The sequence below is a fragment of the Mustelus asterias genome, chromosome 21 (assembly GCF_964213995.1).
Source record: "Mustelus asterias chromosome 21, sMusAst1.hap1.1, whole genome shotgun sequence".
Lineage (NCBI taxonomy): Eukaryota > Metazoa > Chordata > Chondrichthyes > Carcharhiniformes > Triakidae > Mustelus > Mustelus asterias.
Genome location: NC_135821.1, coordinates 55,028,145 through 55,041,264, shown reverse-complemented (window position 1 = coordinate 55,041,264; position 13,120 = coordinate 55,028,145). Strand labels below are relative to the sequence as shown.

The 13,120-nt window shown below is 44.6% G+C and overlaps 1 protein-coding gene across 2 annotated transcripts in view; it reads right to left on the bottom strand.

Moving 5' to 3' along the window:
* LOC144509284 (hippocalcin-like protein 1) overlaps positions 1 to 4,914 on the bottom strand; it is a 144,950-nt gene extending 140,036 nt beyond the window's left edge. The window contains exons 1-3 of one of the 2 annotated variants that reach the window (XM_078237907.1): positions 4,810 to 4,909; positions 4,233 to 4,311; positions 625 to 779 (exon numbers count right to left, since the gene is read on the bottom strand). The gene's annotated coding sequence lies outside the window, so the exon portion shown is untranslated. Of the gene's footprint in view, positions 1 to 624; positions 780 to 4,232; positions 4,312 to 4,809 lie in introns of both variants that reach the window. The other variant, XM_078237906.1, reaches the window with a different exon arrangement.
* Positions 4,915 to 13,120: the final 8,206 nt, after the last annotated feature.

The window sequence follows — 13,120 nt, the reverse complement described above, 5'->3', positions numbered from 1 at the left end:
AAGACGTGAGGATTAAAGAGGCAGAGGAGGAATTAATGCCCACTTGAAGGCCTCGCTCACAGATGGGCAGTCGCCACACAGTAAGCCCAAAAAGCAAACCCTTGTCAGGTTTATTTGTGGGTTCCCTGGGGAGGTCCTTCATTGTCACACACTCAGTACCTGAAGGATCTGGCATTGTGAAGGGAAGCTTGCTGTGGATCACCTCCTGCCTTTTCATCAACACCTTCGCCAGCAACCCCCAATCTCTCTCTCACTCACCTGTACCCTCGGTTCCCAGTCGATCCTTGGCCTCTGATTGTACTAATAATCATCTGCCAAAGGAACACATGTTCATCTTTGCCTGCGGATGTGGGTACGTGACTAAGAGAGCATCTGCCTGATGGACATCCATCTTGGTGTTTCCAAATTAGTCTGATAGAGGAAGTTCATTGCTACCAAAAATGGTGCTGGGTGCAAAATAATGATGCACACCAGCTACACAAAAGGTTCACAAGAACCATCAAGAACATAAAACCTTTGCAAAAATGGCTTCAAAATTCTTAAAATCAAACTTATTTCCATGTACAATTCAGCAGCCCTGGCTGTCCATCTCATGAAAACTTGACTTGGAATTAAACATTGTACCTGAAAAGAGATTGTAGGCCGTGTTATGACACTACTGCAACATCAGTGAAATACCCACATGATTCCTGTGGAAATAGTCCATGGTTGACCAGGAATACATGTCATGCACAAAGAGTGGAATCCCAGCTTCATGGGTCTTCACTGTCTTTCATGATCTGTAATACGATAGTCTCCCAGTTAATAGGGAGTTTTGATAGAAAAATTGATCCCACCAGTTCTAGAACACAATGTGTTGCCACCAAGTATACAGGATAGGTTTTCCCAAATTTTTAGGGATCGCAACATGTGAAAATTTCAATCCAGCAGAGACTGAAATGAAGAACGTTTCACGGAATAGAACTGATCTCTCAAAAAAAAGTGAGAAGTATGGACAATTTTTAGTCAGGTGATAAAATCCTTGGATGGATTCTTACTGGCAAGATACTTTAGTTTACATGTGTCCATGTTCAAAACGTTATGCAAATTTCTGGATTAAAATCCAATTTAACATCACAGGGGAGCAGATTAACATTCATCAGTCGTACACATAACAGGGACACACATTTGGAATGTGTCCGGCAGATTTAACAGATGGAATGGACAGTGCTCTTGTCTGACGACAAGTCTTTTTCTGTCATTAATATTTTTGATGAGAGAGATTTTCTACAAAGCCATTTCAGGTCCAATTCAATCTATCCACTGCTAGATTTATCCATTTTAAAGTTAAAAATCCAAAATGCAGAGGTGGAGGCCCATTTTGACCCGTATACATTGACCTGAACAACTGTGAGAAATGTCCACCGCAACACCACATCCAACCCTCCCCTATCCCACCACCACCCTCAGAAGTGTGAATGCTGTGCAAACCACAGGGATATTAAGTGGTGCCAGAAAATGGGACAGGGGACAGGGAAATAATTAGTATTCTACAGTTGCTTGATGTATAGGGGAGGCAATAGGCCTCTACGCATTTTTGTTGCGAGGGAGAAGGATCTCTAGATTTTGGCCCAGTCCTTGTATTCACTCTTAAATGTTCCACATGGCTGACAATATCAGTGATAATTCAGACAGATGCATTTTTAATCGTCCCTGAATTATGGCTCTACCTGGCAGTGAAACTATCATTCACCCTCACATACAAATAAAGGGATAAATGATCGGAGATGCAATGTCATTCCTTCAGGAGCAGGAAAGGGCCAATGATTAATAAATGCTGCAGGCTCCCTGCACAAATGAATAGCATCAAAGCCAATGAATTTAAGACAGGGTTTGTGTGGGCTGGCTGGCTGGCTGTTGCTGGTGTTCAATAGAAAGTTAAATGCGGCATCTAGCAGTCATGTTATTTTCTACAGGTGGCTCTTTGCTTTTCGATATGTAATGCCTATATTATTTCGCAGTAATTAACTGCAGATTGCCACTTCAGAAACTTACAGTGATCACATTGAAATCATTAATGTTGTGTGTGGCTAAACTCATACATTAGCTACATGAAGTGCACTATTGGAGTATCATGGAGAAACAGCAATCACCACCCAAACAAATGGACTCAAAATGCAATAGAACTGCACAGTATGTTATTAAAAACAAACAGACATGGGAGTGAGTTCAAGGCTGTGGTTATGAAGCACTTGAACTGTGCTCTTATGGCTTGTTGTGAGGCAAGCCCCACATCGATTGCTGTTTTGTAATCGCTCCTGGGTATTAATTAGTCTCAATATAAAAACGCAATGAATCGTGCTGGTAAACATCATTAAAAATGTATTTGTGCTTTATGTTGCTAAGCATTTCACAAGTGGCATCAATGCATTAAAAACACGGTACGTGTAGCCCTCAAAGTAACTTCCTCCTTCCAAAAAGTGGTATAAAAGATTCTTAGAATTAAATTAAAGGACGCAAGGCTGTAGTCTGAAATTGATTAGATTACAGCTTTTGAAATCAATTTGATGGATCCCCAATTTCCACCTACTTTCATTGTATCAGCTTCTTGAAACTTTTACTCAGAACAAACTGTCTTCTTAATTTCACCATTCAAATCGTCAGGGACTAATTTGAATGAACGTATAAGCTATTTATCCAAACGTGCATATCAAATTGCAGATTGTTCTGTTATTAACAAATAATGTGTGGGTACCAACTCCCCCATGTTATATGTCTTTCCCTAGTTAACAGGGAAGTCAAATATCCTGCTGTTAGTGTTTGGAAAGTGGATGAAACTGAAACCCTTGAGTTTTTCTCCTGTTTCTGAAGATGTACCCCATATTTCCCCCCTGTTTCTGGAGATGTACCCCATATTTCTGGATGGAGATGTACCCCATATTCCCCCCCACTTCTAGAGGTGCACCTCATCTTTGCATGACCTGGGTAACCAGCTTAAAATCAGAAAGTCACTATGCAGCAAGGCAAAGGCAAAAAATTGGCATTTAATTTAAAAAATCATTGCTTCAGCATAGTGCAAACTGACACTGAAATGCAGCATAACTGATAGAAATTCAATGCTGCAAAATCATTGTTTTGGGTGCATTGATTGAAGAGCCTCAGGTCACATTTTCTATGTTATTAGGTTCTATTTAAGTTCTTGCTGAATTTATTTTTGCGAAGCATTAAACCAAGAAAGAAATAACAAAATCATGCAGAGTATATACAAAGCTTGCAACCACAAGCAGCAATACAAGGAACAGCTTAAAGACAGGTTGGCATGCTGCGCCTTGCAACCATTTACCTTGGCACAGTCAAATCTGATGGGCTTTTGGATCAAAATATAGAACGGGAAACATTAATCTGGAGCAAGATATCAGCGACCCAGATTACACATTGCCCTTGATTGGAGGACTATGTGGATGAACGTATCTGGATTCGGGGATAATTTGTTGCTTGGAAATTGATTGTTCTTGGATTTTTGATAAGTAGATTGTAACACAGAGCTGGAAGAGCAGAACCTGCTGAATATAATCAAGAAATTATTGAGAACTGTTAAAGTCCTAGTCGGTGGAATGGATGCCACGCACATTGGGAGCTCAAACCAGTGGCACACAGGTTCTTGAACAGGCTTTCACACCTCAAGGCTTTTGATAGTCTAAGGTGGTATTGTTGTGTACCATTTTACACATACTTAAACCTCACAGTATAAATACAACCTTAAGGTATGTAGAGGTCAGTTATTCTTGCAGGAGAGTGGGATGGCAAAAGCATTCATTTCAACATCAGAACTAAACAGAAATATTATATCAAAATGCATATATAGGATTATCTAAATTCATAAAATAATCAAATTATCCCAAAAATGAAAAGTCCTGAGTGTTTATTTTTCGATAAGGTAGGACCAAATTAAATTATTAACGCCACCCAGTTGATATTTTTCAAAGTATGCAAATGATTCTTCTTTGTATCTACAAATAAAATGAATGAAATAAAAAAAATGAATGAACCTTGTAGAATGTAAGCTATTAATTCAGCGTCAAACAGGACCAGAGGCAGCAGTGGTTCAAGATCTCAAGCTACAGGCAAGGGATTAACGCCGCCTGATTAACGGGTGGTGGACTGAGATTTATTTATCCCTTTAAATCCCCAGCAATGTAAATGACCCCGGAAAGATAACAATGCAGTTCAGAGTAATTGAATTTTAGACTCACCAGATCAGAAGTTAGGGATGGTCTGTTAAACTAACTTGTGCTGGGGGTGGGGGGAAGAATTCACTTCGTCCTGGAATTTCTACGAAGAAGAAAAAAAATGTGGTATTTGCTTAATGTTAAAGCAACCAGGATGCTCTAGTTCCGAAGAGAAAGCGTCGGTCGAATAATCTGCAGCCCCCTGCAGCGAGGGCACCGATCATTGAACTTCTCGCAATATCAATTCGTGTAACGGGCAACATTATTAGTTTCAGCTCACGGGCTTTTCAAAAAGTGGATGCAAATCCACTTAAATCACCTTCACTTTCACTGAAAGTAGCAGTGTGGGGTGACACAAACACATTAATAGACCTCCCGTCCAAAAATAATAATTGGCACTCAAGGTCACCGCGAGTAAATTAACGCAATTTAGCACATTATAAATACTGTAGGCGCCCGGCCAAGCAGATAATAAAAACAGTTATCATTTCTGTACCGTCAGGTTGTTAATGTACAGGGATTGGGAAAAAGGGATAAAGCAGTTATCACCCTACAGGAGGTGACTGGTCAAGGATATGTCAATCCAAGTACTACACTTTACCTTGTAGAAGATCAAACAGCGTGTCTTGGATGTCTTTGATAAAGCATGTCCCAATGTGAGGACGACGTGAAATGGACACAGTTCAGAAGCACAATGCAACAATGTAGCAATTCACAGCTGGGCAGATTGATACAGACAGAGCGCGCCCATTCCACTCGCAGGGGTGGCAATACCCCACTGCATACACGAGTGGCTTCAATTTACCAGCGCAAATTGGGCTGACGCTTTGCCCTCATTATCCGCCGATAAAATAACTGCCTGTGAGCTTATCTGGCACCCCGGCCCCGTCTTTCCCGGGCTGAGTGAGCGATTTGACTCTCAGCTGCTTCCCCCCTCCATTGGTGTGCTCCAGCGAGCGGAGTCCTCCAGCAGGATGTCCACGCTGTATCAATGAACGGAGGAGATGCCCGCGGCTGCATCCTGCTGATTCACACCAACTGCGGCACCGATCAGTTGTCTTACACGACATTTCCAGTCGGCGGAGATTCCACTGACCGATACTAAAATGGCTCGAAACCACCGAAGGGACTTTGTGAATGTAGCGCAATGTGTCCCTTAGACTGTATAGCCAAACTTTGACACACTAACGGGATGGTAATTGTTAGTATTTTTAAAAATAAGAGGTCATAATAACTATATTTATTAGTGTCACAAGTAGGCTTGCATTAACACTGCGATGAAGTTATTGTGAAAATCACCTATAATCGTGAATTTACTTGATCCAGGCTTAATTATCTTCAGATTGAGAAATAGATTGCAGGGACAATATGGGTAAGAGGCCAGTGAAGATTCCTCCCAACCCCGGTTTAATTGTAAATTCGTTACCTATTGGACTGCTGAATACACCTGAGCACAAGCACACGGTTCATTCTCGGGATCTGGCTGCTGCTGGGAGGGCCTGGCACTTACTGGTCATCTTAAAGTTTAAAGTTTATTTATTATTGTCACAAATTGGCTTACATGAACACTGCAATGAAGTTACTGTGAAAATCCTCTAGTCGCCACACTCCGGCGCCTGTTCGGGTACACCGAGGGGCAATTTAGCACAGCCAATGCACCTAACCAGTACGTCTTTCGGACTGTGGGAGGAAACCGGAGTACCTGGAGGAAACCCAGGCAGACACAGTGAGAACGTGCAGACTCCGCACAGACAGGGAACCAAGCCGAGAATCTAACTGGTCCCTGACACTGTGAGGCAGCAGTGCTAACCACCGCTACCGTGCTGCCCATAGCCGCCCTTAAGAAGGTGGAGTTGGGGATTCCTTCTTAAACTGCTGCAGTAGTGAAACTGTGTTCCCAATTCTGTTAAATAAGGCAGTTCTAGGATTCTGGCCCTTGGACAAGGAAGGAATTGTGTGTGATTTTAGATGGGGGTGGGGTAATGGTGTTCTCATGCTCTTCCAGATGGTAGAAGTTATAAGTCTGGGAGAACTGCTAACAAAACCTTGATGAGCTGTTGCTGCAGTGCATCCTATAGACAGTGCAGAATATGACAGTGAGGTAGGGAGTAAATGTCTCAGTCAGTGGACAGAGTGCTGACCAAGTGGGCTGCTTTGTCCTGGATGGTACTGAACTCCCTGAGTTGTTGGAGTTGTACCCATCCAAGTAGGTATTCCACCACATGCCCGATTGTGCCTTGTAGACAGTAGGGAGAGTTTGAAAGTTAGAACACCCAGACTTTCACTTTTTAATGGCTGTTTCAGTTCTATTTCTGGACAATTATGACAGCCAGAATGTTTAGAGATTGGGGGGGGGGGGGGGGGGGGGGGGAGAGAGGGCCAAAGGGGTTGAACAATAGTGATGCCACTAGACAGTTAAGGGAAGGTATTTTTGTGGGAGATGGTGAATGACTGACACTTGTGCCGTGTGAATGAAACTACAACAGGGTTCAAACAGGAGTTGATAAAAGATAGGGAAAGAAAATGAGCAAGAGAAAAAGTAGAACATAGAGAACACCAGAAAAAAAAGGATACAAGACAGGATTTCCACTCCATATCCATCCAATGTGATTACCTGTAAAGGTGCTGGTGTCAATATTAGAAACCCTACTGCACAGAAAGAGGCCATTCGGCCCATCGAGTCTGCACCGACCACAATCTCACCCAGGCCCTACCCCCATATCCCTACATATTTACCCACGAATCCCTCTAACCTATGCATCCCGGGACACTAAGGGCAATTTTAGCATGGCCAATCAACTTAACCCGCACATCTTTGGGCTGTGGGAGGAAACCGGAGCACCCGGAGGAAACCCACGCAGACACGAGGAGAATGTGCAAACTCCACACAGACAGTGACCCAAGCCGGGAATCGAACCCAGGTCCCTGGAGCTGTGAAGCAGCAGTGCTAACCACTGTGCTACCATGCCGCCCATCATTAGACAATGCCAAGATTAAAATTGAGAGAGAGAGAGGATTAAGATTGCCAATGTTGGCCCTTCAATTCAAACAGCTGGCCCGTATTCAACTGCTGGTACTATGTGCAAAATGGTTGCGCTCTCCACTACTTTATTGGAACATTTCCATTTCCACCCTGGCCTCGAGTGTGATTTCTAAGCAGGCCAGTAAAAGTTTTGCACTGTGGATTTGAAGCAGAGTGGCACGGTGGCACAGTGGTTAGCATTGCTGCCTCACAGCGCCAGGGACCCGGGTTTGATTCCTGGCTTGGGTCACTGTCTGTGTGGAGATTGCACGTTCTCCCCATGTCTGCGTGGGTTTCCTTCAGGTACTCCGGTTTCCTCCCACACTCCAAAGATGTGCAGGTTAGGCTGATTGGTCATGCTAAATTGTCCCTTAGTGTCATGGGGTTAGTAGGGTAAATAAAAAGGGTTACGGGGATAGGGCCTGGATGGGATTGTGGTTGGTGCAGGTTTGCTGGGCCAAATGGCTTCCTTCTGCACTGTAGGGATTCTATGAAGCAAACAGACATACGATTGTAAAGGCAAAATACTGCAGAGGCTGGAATCTGAAGCAAAAACAGAAAATGCTGGATAATCCCAGCAGGCCTGACAGCATCTGTGGAGAGAGAGAATAGAGCCAATGTTTCAAGTCAGGATGACCCTTCATCAGAGCTGATATATGATTGTCATTGTGAACGTTGACTGTAACTGATTACCCTCAAACTCATTAAACCTAACTGCTAAGCAAAAAAAATTACCTCAATAGATATTTTACACAAGCTGAGGCTGCCAACATCTTAATGGAAAATTAATTTTGCTGCAACATTTTTGAGGGAAAATTCAATTAAACCAATACCTTGCAGAGAATGACTTATGATTAACCTACTCCTCTATTATCATTTTTAACAGTGCCTTCATCTTTTAGGTTCAATGCAGCGTGTTAGGACAGGAAGGAAAAACAAGGTTCACTCTAACTATTATTAAATGACCTCTATTGAAAATATCATCTGTGGATGGTTGGCGACGGACAGAATTGTACTTGACACTAACATACCCGATTATTGATGCTTACAGTCAAGGATAAGACTTGAACAATCTCCACTTGGTGGAGGAATATGGGTGGGTGGTGTGGTCGGGAAGGTACAAGGCAATGAATGGTGTCTGGAATCATATTTCAGAGCGACGTCAAAACTGTCAAAAAATGAGAGGAGAAACAAAGTAGTGTTGTGATTCTTACATTTGAAAAAAGTCCACAGTCTGAAACGCTACACCATTACCAATTCTCTCCAAGTGAAATTTCCCAGTGAGAAAAAAAAGGAGAATGCCTATTTTAGTTGGTTTTTAACCAGAGGATAATGAAATCACACGCTCAGAAGCTGCAGATTTTAAAAAGGTCCGCTCCCATAGTTTTGTCAGCAAGTTGTAAATCATAGAGGTAAAAAGCTCGCCCATCTGTGGATTCCACACTCCCTCCATCCCACCAACTCCCCCCCCGCCACCAGACATTGCCCCCCCCCCCCACCTATCGCTGCCCATACAGAGATCCCCCCCCGCACTTCCGATCACCACCCCTGCATAGTTCCCCCACACCCCCGATCGCCACCCCTACCGATCAACCACATTCTGCAGAGTTCACCCCTTCCCTCCCTCCCTTGCGGAGCTCCTCCCCACCTCCTGCCCAACATGGCCCCACCCCGTGGCACTGCCTTGGCACTACCAGGGTGCCTGGTGGGCATTGCCAGGCTGGCAGTCTAAGAGGTATTGCATGGCCCTGCCCCCGACCACTCAAAGGGCTGCAATGACCTTTGGTCCCACTGGCGAGACGTTCACATCTGATCTCTGCTGGTGGAGTGGGGACCGAACGTGCTTCTCGCTGGTGAAGACATTGACCAGCGAAGTTGTAAGTACAAGTCAGGCCGGGTGATAGCATCCGGGACACACTAATGACATGCTAAACATGTCACGCAAAGCCGATTTCGCCGACAAATCAGTGTCGGTAAGATTGCGAGAGACGAGAAACTGGGTGCGATTCTAATTTTTCATCTCTCATGATATCTTATCAGCTCACCTTGGCAGTCGACCGGCAGGACGAGCTGATAAAACCATGCCCGAAGTGTTTTGCGCCAATGTCGACAGCGTGTTTACAGGACAAATCTTATGGCTAATTAGTATTAATTTTTATTTGCATGAATTTCATGTCGCTCCAGGGGCACGCTCCCTCTGATCCACCCGCTGCCTAGTCCCTTAACTGTTGAAAGCACTGAGGAGCTCTGTATTAACAACTTCCCAGCACTTGTTCCACAGCGACTGCAGGAGATGGCCACCAAGAAGCTAGAACGGAGGGTGCACTGACCACACTGCTCGACAGAGCAGCACAGAGGCTGGAGAAAGTGTACTCACCCAGCAGAAGATGGCTGTCTAGCAGGGTGACCACCCCTGCCTATGATGCAGTGCCAGCCCTGGTGAGTGCAAGTGTATTAAAGAAGAGGACAGTGCAGCAGTGTTGGAAGAAGATGAATGATCCTCTTCGCCCAGCCAGGGTAAGTGAACCATCTCCATTCTCCCACTGGGCCCCCTCGCACACCCTCCCCCAACTCTTTCTCTCACTTAGCCACCTTGGTCTCTGTCAACACCAGGCACCAGGTTTCTACCTCCCTCCCACAATCACCATGTACCCCCAGTAGTTGCTATGTTTCGCACACTCCAGCTCCCACCCAAGTTCCACATCAAGGCTGACCATTGAATTCAATATCCTGATCCCCCCTTCCTCCCATATCCCTTGGTTCCTTTAGCACCAAGAGCTATATCTAATTTCTTCTTGTGATCACACAACGTTTTGGCCTTGACTACATTCTGTGGTAGTGAATTCCACACATTCACCACACTCTGGGTGAAGAAATTTCTCCTCACATCAGTTCTAAAAGGTTTAGCCCTTATCCTCAAACTATGATTCCTAGCTCTGGACTCAGACACCATCGGGAACATTTTTTCTTCTACCCTGTCACAAGGACAGTTCTTGCATTGTTGCTTGGGCAAAATCTTAGAATTTCCTTCCTAACAGCACTGGGGGCACCACATGGACTGCAGCAATTCAAAAAGGTGACTAACCATTACCCTTTCAGGGGCAATAAGGGATAAGCAATAAAAGCTGGCCTAGCCAGCGATGCTCACATTCCATGAACAAGTTTTTAAAATGTTATCATTTTGGGGGAGATGAGAATAATTTTGCTGGCGGCATTTCCTTCTAATGTTCCAAGTAGGCAATTTTATGTACATGCCATCCAGCTTGAGGGAATCCAGGGGAAGTAAATGAAGTCTGTACAAGGTCAGGGTGACTTCAAGATAATATGACCAGAGATAGAAGGCCATATACCAGTCAATCCATTAAGGCAGGATTAGCAATCTGATGCTTGAGCCAGAGAGGTTGACAGATCTACAAGACACTGTAGGTGATTGACGAGTCATCCTGGCTCACAACTGAAACCTGGAGAAGTATGCCTTTTTTCTGATTTTTCCCACTTAGCAGATAAGCCTCCCAGCTAATACTCCAATGAGTAGTATGATCTAAATTGAACAAGCACTGAAAAGATGACTGATACGGTGTATTGTAAAGCTACACGGCTTTCGGGATATCCTTATGCACACTCGGGATCCCTAAACCCTGGCTTGCTTTGTGAACCTGTGGTTAGCACTGCTGCCTCACAGCGCCAGGGACCCAGGGTCAATTTGGGTGACTGGCTGTGTGGAATTTGTATGTTCTCCCCATGTTTGTGTGGGTTTCCTGCAGGTGCTCCGGTTTCCTCCCACAATCCAAACATGTGCAGGTTAGGTGGATTGGCCATGCTAAATGTGTGTAGGTTAGGGGAATTAGTGGGGCAAATACACAGGGATACAAGGATAGGGCCTGGTTGGGATGCTCTGTTGGAAAGTTGGTGCAGACTTGATGGGCTGAATGGCCTCCTTTTGCACTGTGGTGATTCTATGGTCTGCTATAATTAACTGTTAATTCTGGAAATCTGAACTAGAAAGAGATGCTGGAAGAACTCAGCAGGTCTGATAGCTTCTGTGGAAAGGGGAAACAGAGTTAATGTTTCAGGTCCATGTCTTTTCATCAGGACTATAGTTCCACATACTCCCCTGCAGCTGGGATCAGCTAACTCAATAGGCTGACAACTGTACCGATGATCAGCACTGGGAGGAGACTGTAGTTACCAGGACAACCAGAAGTAATCATTTGAAAAGCTTTGAGTGCGAGTTAAATTTACATATTACTTTGTAAGTTACTTTTAAAATGCTTATTAGCTTGTGGGCGGAGGTTGGGGTGAGTGTTGAGGTGGTATAACATACATTTTGAGCCATACTTTTTAACTCCTCCAGCACATGGGTAATTATGTTAGTGGCGTTTATTTATAATATCAATAACAACATCTTCAGCCAGATGTGCTGAGTGGATGATCCTTCTCAGTTTCCTCCTGAGGTCCCCACTGTCACAGGTGCCAGCCTTCAGACACTTCAATTCACTTCACTTGATATCATCAAATAGCTAAAAGCACGAAATACAACGAGAGTTACGGGCCCTGACAACATCCCAGCTTAATACTGAAGATTATGCTCCGGAGCTAGTTGCACCATTAGCCAAGCTGTTCCAACACAGCTACAACACTGGAGTATGCCAGACAATGCGAAGATTGCCCAAGTATGTTGTGTCTACAATTTTTTTTATTCATTGGTGGGACATGGGCATCACTGGCTAGGCCAGTATTTATTGCCCTTACCTAGTTGCCCTTGAGAAGGTGGTGGTGAGCTGCCTGCTTAAATCGCTGCAGTTCACGTGCCTCTTGCTGGCCCACAATGCCGTTAGGGAGAAATTCCAGGATTTTGACCCAGTGACTGCAAAGGAACGGCGATATATTTCCAAGTCAGGGTGGTGAGTGGCTTGGAGGGGAACTTGCAGGTGGTGGTGATCCCACATATCTGCTGCCCTTGTGCTTCTAGATGGAAGTGGTCGTGGGTTTGGAAGGTGCTGTCTAAGTGAGTTACTGCGGTGCATCTTGTAAATTGTACACACTGCTGCTACTGAGTGTTGGTGGTGGAGGGATTGGATGTTTGTGAATGTGGTGCTAATCAAGCGGGCTGATTTGTCCTGGATGGTGTCAAGCTTCTTAAGTGTTGTTGGAGTTGCACCCATCCAGGCAAATGGGGAGTATTCTATCACACTCCTGACTTATGCCTTGTAGATAGTGGACAGGCTTTGGGGAGTCAGGAGGTGAGTTACCCGCTGCAGTATTCCTAACCTTTGTCCCGCTCTTGGAGCCACTGTGTTTATGTGGTGAGTCCAGTTGAGTTTCTGGTCAATGGTAACCCCAAGGATGTTGACAGTGGGGGATTCAGTGATGGTAACAGCATTGAATGTCAAGGGGCAGTGGTTAGAATGAATCTTATTGGTGATGGTCATTGTCTGGCATTTTGTAGCGCAATGTTACATGTCACTTGTCAGCCCAAGCCTGGATATTGTCCAGATCTTGTTGCATTTGAATATGGACTGCTTCAGTATCTGAGGAGTCACAAATGGTGCTGAACATTGTGCAATCATCAGCGAACATCCCCACTTCTGACCTTATGATGGAGGGAAGGTCAGGGACGAAGCAGCTGAAGACGATTGGGCCTGGGACACTATCCTGAGGGATTCCTGCAGTAATGTCCTGGAGCTGAGATGACGGACTACAAAAAGTAGGGCAAATCCAACCCAGTCAATTATTGCCCCATCAACCTGTTTTCAATCATTAGCAAGGTAATGTAAGGTGTTGTTGACAGTGCTATGAAGTAGTGATAACTCACTGATGCTCAATTTAGGTTCTGAAAGGGACACTTTTCTTTTATTCATTCATGGGCGTCACTGTCTGACCAGCATTT